Raw genomic sequence first — 10,493 nt, forward strand, 5'->3', positions numbered from 1 at the left:
GGGAGAGAGAGAGAGTTAGGTTGCAACTTGCAAGAGGGGTGGATGGGTGGGGGATGCGTTGGATCTGACAGCCGGAGCTGCGAGGTGAGAGGAGGGGTGGGGGAGGCCGACGGCAAGCTGTGGGAGGAGGGATGGGAAGAGATGGTGGGTGGCGGCGATGGGGAATCGGGAGGGGGCTGCGTGGAGGAAGAGAGGAGGGGGATGAGGAGGAGTGTGTTAGGGTTAGCGTTTTATATATGGAACAATTGGGCGGGCTTTACACGGGTTTGTAGGGTTGTAGCAGACCATCCATGACGATTTCTGATATTGTCACTGCAATTCCGTCATGAATTAACACATTTCTTGTAGTGGCACAGCCGGCCACTGGAGGCAGGAGCAGGCGATCTCCCCGGCGCTGGTTTGGGCGGCTGGTGCAAGAAGAGCAGCGATTGAAGAAGCAGCAGGACCGTTCGATTCAAATCCAACGGTTACTGCTGCTAGAATCGTTTGTTGACTAAGTTGACAAGCCCTGCGTATGCATCAACTTTGTAGGCCCACAGGTCAGCCTCCAAACAGGTGCGCCCCAGATGTCAGTGGGAGGAATCATTTTTTTCACGTAATAAGGAGGCAGTTCATTGCATGCGGCCAGGCCAGCAGAGGGAGTAGGGTGGGCCGGGGAAGCCTGCGCGGCATCACACCGGGCCGCAAGAGGAGGGAGCAGGCAGTCCCGCCGGTTCTAGTTTAGGCGGCTGGAGTAGGAAGATCAGAGATTGAAGAAGCACATCCGCCGTTGGATGGACATCCAACACTAACTGCTGCTAGAATCGTGTGTTCACTGACAAAGCCTTGCGTAAACAAGTCAGCCTCGAAATTTATTGCAACCTATTTTCCATTTTTAGAATTGCTGGCCATTTTCTGGTCAGTACCAGGGTCAAAAAATTAACTAAACTAGTCGTCAACCCGTGCACCTGCACGGGCTAGTAGTAATAATGTCACTATCATACGCTAACTCCGAAATCACATATGAATGCAATTGGAGAAATCTAAATAATACACTTTGAGCATTGCCATGACATTAACATTCATTGAGTTCTCATCAAACTGTTTGCATTTCCTAAATCCTTTTGAATCAAATTAGTATTGCATTTTTTTAATAAATTAGGCACACTCTCGGGTCAGTTGAGAAGAGTCTGTTTAACACCAAAGTAAAGCAACATATGTTGTCCAGTGAGGAGAAAATATGGTCCTTTAATAATTTTGTGTCTTGCAAGGCCAGACCATCAAAGGGCAAAGAAACATTTTATGGCTGCAAATATACATTTGTTTCTTTATCAAGATTGTGATCCCACAAAAGGGATCATAACAATGCATGATGTTTATCGTTTTTTGTGTAAATACAGGTGCTACTGACTATAAAATGACAAACTGAAAACAATAAATGTTGATTTCCTTCACAATGCCATCAAAAGCAAGGCTCTCTGCTGCCCGCCTGCACCTCCAAGGCAGGATACCTCTCTAGCCTAGCTGCTCTTCCACCTCAAACATGTGAATAGCGATGTTTTTGCGAGCATGCCCCAATTGATTCTGTAATTGTGTAAATTTAAGAAAATATACATCTCTTTTTGATAGCTCATCAGTGCAATTTATCCATGATTTATTTTTCTTTGTAGAGAATAGAGTGGCAATAACAGTAAGTGAAATTACAGTAACTAAACCTTGACTTGCATTTCTGTAGCATTTAGGCTCAAAATAAAACATCGTCAAATGTCCCATAATAGGAAAAATATAGATATGTACATATTGTTTAACTCAACATGTACAATTTTTTTAATATGTCATGGGTCCTTACACGCTTTAGGCACATTAACCCATTAACTCCATGTACTGTGTACGGACACGCACGGTTGTACCCATATAATCGAAGAGGAGAATACTATGTGATATTTCTCCTTTTTATTTATTTCCCCTATTTCGTCAAATCCTACCCATGGGTGTATTAAGATTATCAGAGGATCAACATTCAACTAATGATTAATATAATACAAGTTGGTTGAATTACTAATGATCAGATAATGCAATGTAGGAAACATGGAATCCTGTTAATAGCTTGATTAGATCAGTAAACAACATAGATTTACCCCAATGGCAGTGTTAATATGAAAATAGCACAAATCGAGAGACTGAAAGCTTGGTGGTACGTAGGACGGAGTGGCTGCAAGTCCGTGACACTAGTCTCTTGTCTTCAGTCACAAAGCATACAATACCAGAAATTTTCAACCATGCTTAGCAAATATCTGGAATATATATCTTTCTTATAACTGTACATCAATACCAGAAATACAGATTGCCTGTTACAGATTAGCAAACGTAATACAGACTACCTTCTCCAATTCATCTTAAAATTACAATATTAATGAACAAAGTTTGTCAATTTTGTTGTACCAATCACATACAATCATACAATATCTCTCAGCAACTGTAATCTAATGCTCTTTTGTCCGTACACTGTACTTAAGCTGTTTTTCTCATTCCTGTCTCTGTTGCTATAGCTTAACTATTTTGTGTTACAATACAATGATAGGATTCTACCATGTTGTAGATAGTTTCTCTGAGCATCATTCTCGCGAACAGATATACCACGACACAAAAGATACAAACTCAGTAAAGGAAAACTACATAAGAAATGATCAGTGACAAACAATATCATTTATGTACTGTAAGAATTCAACTATTCGCGCTTGAAGGTATCTACTATTCATGCTTGAAGGCCATCCAGGTAGATGACTATCAATAAAAATGTGTAGTTATCAGCAACCATCATTCCGAACACTATTATTGCATAATAGATCTCCTATTTCCTGCCAAAAAAAGGCAACGATCGGTTTGACGCTATTTACTTTTTATAATTTATTATACTGCAGCTATGGTGCCCTTTCCAGATTAATACAACTCTTGGTGTATACTATACTGCAACTTATTTCGCAAAGCAAAAAATCAAGAGTGTCAGGCGGCCTAAGGCATCTCATATGTAAATCAATTATACTAATTACCTTAGAACTAAAAAATAGATGCCAGATAATTAGCACATCCGACTCAACTGAATACACACTCCTTGACTCATAAATCACATGGTTAAAGCAACAAACTAATACTCTCGTCATGTCAGACTAAGTCCTTTCTAATGAAAGCGAAAAGGAAAATATATCATACTTCCTCAGTAAGATTGAATAGAAACAAACCATATAATTCATGACAAACTGCCCACTCCAATCTTCCATCAAATAAACAAATGTTGCAAGACAACTGCGTACAGTCATGGAGTTCATAAGCTATCAGATTTGACTATCAAGAGGTAAAAATAAGTACCTGGTCAGATCAGAGAGGGAGACACTATTGTCTCATAGCGCAAAAAGACACCCCTAGTCAGTCTCCCGCAACATAGCATGGCCATCCTCCTTCCATTGCCCCCTCTACAACCAATCCCCCCAAGCTACATACAGTCACATTCGGGTAGGTTGAATTGAAATAAACTGACCCAACGCTTTCCTGCAGCCACAAACGTGTGCTCACCAACATATTTAATAAGCTTCAGACATAAAAATATATGCATACAAAATTAGTTAGGAATTGAATCAAACTTTTTCTGGCAGAAGGAACCTGGGATCGAGTTTTTTGAGATAGGATCATAAGCCATTGGAGAAGAAACCGGCGGCAACACAGTGGCCGATCATCGCACAAAGAACGCAGTGGAGACCTTCGCCAGGAAAGGAGATGACTTGACGTGCGGAGATGTGCTGGCTGAGTTTGGATTTGATGTGGATGTGAAGGAGGCAGTGGATACTGGAGACCTTCGCCAAGAGCGTGGGTGAGGAAGGGGAGCATGCTGGAGGCAGCGAAGACTTGGGGAGATGTCCGAGGCGGAGACACCGCGATGCCATCAATCTGTTGTACTTCCTCCACCCTGCACCCTCGGGAACAATGATTGCAGTTCGATCCGACACAACACTTCTTCTCCACTTCATCACCCATCCTAGATTGTAGTCTGATCGGGTCATGTATGGAAGGATCTCTTCCTCTAGTTCATCATGGTTCAAGCTTCAAGGAAGGGGATAAGAGAGAAGTAGGATGGATCATTTCTGTAGATAGATTGCTGCTTCTTTTTTCTTTTTGGGATCTAAGGAGATTGATTGTTGAGCAAAGGGAGGAGGTGGTGTCTGCGAGGAAGAGTTTTGTTTTGAGGAAGAGTTTGCTAAACAGGTGGGACAACACGCAAGGACTCCTCGAGAATTTTTCTCCTCGAGTTTATTTTATTTAGGATTTCACGAGTCGATCTAGACCGATAATTATTTGGTCCCGCTAGATAAATGACTTGTAAATTCTAATTAACGTGTGATTTTTTATGGAGTCCTTGATTACTATAGGTATAGATATGTGGGAAATTTTGAAAATTCGCAAATTTTTGCTGGTGAACGAAATATTCTTAATCCGAAAATTAATAGCCATACTAAAACAAATTTAAAAATAAATTAGTACTATGTCATGTTAAATCCAATGAAATACGTATAAGATATCAGTGAAGAACAAAAACAAAAAAAGAAACTTATATCCCATTTGCTATATTTTTTTGGAATTTTCAACCCCTTTTGATATTACTTTTAACAGACATTGACCATACTCTTAAGCCAGGCCGGAATACATCCCTCCTCGTCTTGAAAGATTTGCAGCCCAGTAATTCAGAGAAAACAAATAGGCCTAGCTTGGGTATTCCTCAAAAAGAAATACTGGGCTACCTATTTTCCCAAAGAACTGGTGCATGACAATTTAGCTTTATTTATTTATTTACTTATTTATGCTTACGGGACCATGAGCATGTACCTGGGCCGGATTCATGTGAGAGCCTCCCTTCCAGTTAATTATGGGCTTCTCTATTGGGCCTTCATCAGTGGGCTACATGTTATCAACAAGTGCAAATTGTGTTCCGAGTTTCAAAAAAAAGTGTTTCGTACGATAAATAGTATGCGCTACGTACTGTACAGGGAACTAAAGGATCGAACCGTGCAACGACTTCCAAAACATTGTGTTTGTCGTTCTAACAACACATTTATTCAACCAACAGACGAAATATACTACTGATTGTACATTGAAAACAGCAGCAGCAACAACCAGGGCTGGGGGTGCAACAGAAGCAGTAAGCAGGCCAGAAGAGTGAAGATGCATCTCTCTCTTCCAAACCAAACACCAGCCATAATTACAAAAGGGCTACCAAAAAAGAAAAATGTGTATGCATCAAACTAAATAAAGATCCTACTACACCAAGTGTACGCATCTAACTAACTAGCTCAGTTAGACGTTACTATTTATTAAGCTGTGGAGATTGGCTGACGGCTTGAACGAGATGGGTGCCTAACGGGGGAAACTCCAGCCAGCAGGTCGAAGTCTGATACTTGCGACCCTCTCTCCTACTTTGGCTGCGGAGCGTGGCGGCACATATCAGGGTATGGTGCATGCAGAGATGCATGGCATGCTATGTACACACAGTCTTGCCTGATGAACAAAACCGCGCTGCCATCATGATCTTAGCCTTCGGTTATCTTCTGGTTAATCGGATAATTCAGTCCGACAAACAGAGAGCGTGTACCGAGGCTACTTGCCAGCCGCCAGTCAAAAATTCCTAAAGGCCCAGAGAAGCTGGGATCCTGCTCAAAGACCTTGCAGTGACTGTGATTGTATTCCACGAAACAACACGTCCGGTACGTGCGAACGATCATCAATCTTTCGCCATCGTCTGATCGATCCAGGAACCACCTGCAACTGCCATGCCACTTTTCTTTGAAAGGTTTTGGGATTAGGAACGGTAGGTACACCAGGCGGCCTACAACATCATATCAAGTTGGAGTCAAATAAAAAAGGGCTCTTGGTTTAGTCAATCTTAAGAACAGCATGTTATGAGCATGAATATTTTTTTAGCAAATGTTGACAGTAATATAAGCAAGCCATCATGATATCAAAGGAATGTAACATACTGCTGTAACAGCCGTTTGTAGCGATGACTGGAGTAGGCCAGTAATACGTCCAGACATAGAAGGAGTCGACAGCGTAAATGAAGCCCTTGTGTTCAATGGCATCAGAGAACCATGGAGGATGTATGATCCTACGATGGACGTGCAGATTTATCCACTTACCGCAGTGACCTGTCAGATAGGCGAGACCGCGGTTGAAGAACGCAATTTTCCTGAAGTCTTTATAATTCGCAGATCTTGTGGGCACTTGGCAGATTACAACCTTGAGCAAATCAAACTTGGTAACATGTTGGCTACTGTAAGATTCTGAGTATTCTGGGCCGCGGTGCCAAAGCAGTGCAGTGTTAATCAATGGAAGGGGGATCAATCGCCGGGTGTAGACCTCCACAAGCATCCAGCTGCCACGACTGTTGACGAGCACCATCCAAGACATGTTCATGCTGACCCAGTACATACCGTTAATGTAGTTGAGGCTGACGGGGATCAGATCGCAGTCAAGGGGGTTGATGCTCGCCACCCTACCATCGTTATGCTGCGTGACACGCCGTTTATGAAGATCATGCGGCATCAGCAAGCAAGGAGCTGGCTTAAAAAGCTCCAGCCTGAGGGCTTTGAGTAAACGGTACAGCCCCGACGAGCACGCGGCGAGCGGCATGGTACTGAGATTGTCCACACGTGAAACAATGAGCTTGATTACCTCTGTGGGGAGCTAATTCCAGCCACTCTTTCGGCGGACGCTGCTCGGTTCTGCCATTGTTAGTGCTTGGGTTTCGGACGAGGGGGGGAGGCGCCTAAGCGGGGATGGAAGATTGGACGAGATTATGTGCGGACAAAGATGGAGAAGCGAATATGTGTTGCGGGAAGTGGACAGGTGATGATGACTACAGCACGCCACTTGAATTACGAGACACATACCAGCAGTGTAGGGTCATGTCGATGCCAGACAACTTGCTTGAGTGATCACAGTACTGGCACTCCCTACAATGCTATGCCCTAACTGGCTTGAGTAGAGTAGTAGAGTAGGACTCTGCTCTACTACTAGCACCGGAGGAGTAGTATATTCTAATCTAAAATAGTTACAAACTACAATGCCCGAGCGTGGAAGGACTACGAACCGTTCTCAAAGACCGTGTCTACGTGGTGTTTGGACATGGGCGACAACCTCAACGCCAACGGTGCTGCTCCTGTTGCACCATATGTGTTTTTGTCCTTCCTGTTTGAAATCGTGGTAGAGTTCATGTTTCTACTCTGCATCCTACTAATATGCTAGTCCACATGATTAGTTGTGAACGACGACTTCTTCCCTGACCTCGACAACCTCATCCTCGACGACATGGGCAACAACGTCAATGCGGGCAACCAGTGAGATACAGTGTGTAGGAAGCGGTTTGGGAATTTGCATGCCTTTCCAACCAGTGAGATACTCCGTACAAAGTACGACAGAGAAATAACCACAGAGAAGGAAGCTAAAAGTGAACAATCAAACGAGCATTTTTGCATTTGTTTTGCATTGAATCATTTCACAAGCTTGACTAGTGTTGTTTTTCTACTTTTACAAAAACCGCATCATAATGTTAAAACATGCATTTGCACGTACATAAGTAATAGTAGTACTCCCTCCTTCTAGGTGTATATGTCTTCCCTCCTTCTTGGTCACGGTGCACAACCGAAGATGACTTAGCATAGTCTGCAAGCATATATCGAGAGAGACGTGTAGTGCGATAGTATATAGTAAACTTTGTGCTATATGCACGTACTTGCAAATGCGTACGAATACACAAGGTTTCCAAACTTTCCCTTTTACATACTTAATTAAGGACGCTACAAATTCCTGAACGTTTGGGCATTATCATTTGCGTTCCAAAACTAATGAGATCGCCTTACGAAACAAAAATTATACTCCTCCTAAAAGCCATGGCGCTCGCAGGAGCGCTTGCAGCGCGCCACAAGTGCCCTGGTGCGCAGCCGTTTCCCAGCGCGCTGACACAACGCCTCTTCCTCAGCCTCGCAACTCGCAAGGTGCTGATTGGCGGCTTGCCGGGAGGCGAGCGTGATCTCACCGGTGTGGTGATCCGGCGCCAACAGGTACTCCTCCTCACTGGAAGAGTGCACCCGGTTTACGTACCGCCAAGCGTAGATGAGGCACTTGGGCCCGACTGCACTCAGGGCGTCGGCACGGGCGTCCTCCGCCACCCTCACGACCCTCGCACGAGCCTTCTGCCAAAGAGCTAATTGCCTGACTCTTTCGGACGCGACATAGGCCTCACAGGAAGTTTGTTCCACGGTGTGCTTCTCTTCCTAGGCCTACTTCTCCGCCTCTATTTTGGCACGCTCTGTTGGAGCCGAAGCCTCCCACAAGGCAACATCCATTTCTTTCCAAAGCTCCTCAAGGCTGGGGGGCTCGGCGGGCGGCGCGGCGTTCTCCTTGTAGCGGGGAGCCGATGCATCCTCCGGCACGCGTGCTGGCGAGATTGGGAACGCCGACGCGTCCACCTCGACGCGTCGCGGCGAGGAGCGGAACGCCGACGTGTCCTCCTCAACTAGTGGCGGCGAGGAACGGAATGGCGACGCGTCGTGGAGCGGCGAGGAGCGGAACACCGACGCATCCTCCTCGACTAGTGGCGGCGAGGAATGGAACAGCGACGCATGACCGTCCACGCGGTGCAGCGAGGGGCTCATAGGGCTTGGGAGGGGCGATGCCATGGTGGTCGACGTGAGAGGGAGGGGGAGGACATAGCGATGAACATGAACGTGAGGGGGAGGAGATAGCGATGTCGTGGGATGCGCAATATTTATAGCGAGCAATGGCACACCTACGTAAGATATGGACTTAGCTGCACTGACTTAACTGCCGGACCAGTTGCGTCACTGACATGTGGGCCAGACCCCTGTTGGTCCCATATGTTAGTGACCGAATGCACCTGCAGTTTGGTAACAGCTATGTGGTCATATTTGTTGGAGTAAATTATGGGGGAGCGAAGGGGTGGAAATGTTGCTGGTCACAATGGATTGGACGAGCGTGGGGGGAGGAGAGTCATGCATGCAGATTTTTTCACACGGGGTGGAGTGGTGGGACCGCCGGAGGGAGAAGGAGAGTTTGGCACGCATATTGTTTCCACACATGGAGAGGAAAAAATTTGGAGATGAACGGGCTTCCTGTAGGTATGGGGAACGGTGCACAATAAGTCATCTTGCATGCTGGGCTAGGTATAGTCTCAAGTCATTAAAAACAAACACGCCCCACACATGTTCATATTTCAAGGTGCACTAAATTATTGCGTGCGATGATTAAGGATGGCCATAATGGTGGTATCTTAGCTGGTACTCCCTCCATCCGGAAATACTTGTCATCAAAATGGATAAAAGGGATGTATCTAGATGTATTTTAGTTTTATATACATCCCTTTTTGTCCATTTTGATGACAAGTATTTTCAGACGGAGGGAGTATCATGCACACGGGAATAGCAAACATGCTGATGTGGCAAAGAATTAAAGAAGAGAGGGGGGTTAGAGTTCATGCATGCATTGGTAAACACATTTTTTTGTGGAGAACGACAGCACTAGTTGACTACTTTTGCAGACTTCAAAAACTATTCCACAATGTTTCAACATTCACAATATCAAATCAATATTTTTACACTCATTATAAAACGTAGTTCTTATACTCCCTCCTTCCATCTATATAGGGCCTAATGCGTTTTTCGAGGCTAACTTTGACCAAATGTTAGAGCAATAATATATGACATGCAACTTACACAAAGCACATCATCAAATTCGTATGTGAAAGGAGCTTTCAATGATATAATTTTCACATTATGCATGTCATGTAGTATTAATTTTATCAATAGTAAAAGACGGTCTTAACAAACGCATTAGGGCCTATATAGATGGAAGGAGGGACTACTCATTATAATCAGTACTCCCTCCGTCTAGGTGAGCAAGTCATCTTAGATTGTGCATTGTGACCAAGGAGGAGGGGAAAACGAGAGATCTTAATGTTTATTTGCTAATTAATAGCATTGCATGCAATGAACTAACCACTGCATGTCGTGTTTGGTAGTCTCAAGTTATTAAAAGCATGCACACCCACATCTCCTATTGGTTGATATGTCAAGAAACAAGAAACGAGGTAGAAGTTAATGCTCCGCGCCTAACTGTTTTGGGAGTATTGTAGATATTGATATTTTTAGTATAAATTTGGTCGTGGGATTTCATTGATGCCTGTCAAAGCGTTGACAGATCTGCTATGTGTGACCTGAAGATGAAAGCGTCGAGCATCTCGAAGTTGATCAACAATCTTCAATTGTCAAAGATTAGCCGTTCGACCAATAAGGTCGCACACTTAATCGCTAAGTATAGCTTTGACAATAGATTAGATGGTATTCTTGTAAATAATGTACCGCCCTGTGTGGTGAATATTGTATCAAATGAGTGTACTGGTGTGGCTGGTTAATTAATATAAGGTGGTGTTAAAAAAATTATAAATTTGGTCA

This window comes from Triticum dicoccoides, chromosome 7B, assembly GCF_002162155.2.
Source record: "Triticum dicoccoides isolate Atlit2015 ecotype Zavitan chromosome 7B, WEW_v2.0, whole genome shotgun sequence".
In the NCBI taxonomy this organism is placed as follows: Eukaryota; Viridiplantae; Streptophyta; class Magnoliopsida; order Poales; family Poaceae; genus Triticum; species Triticum dicoccoides.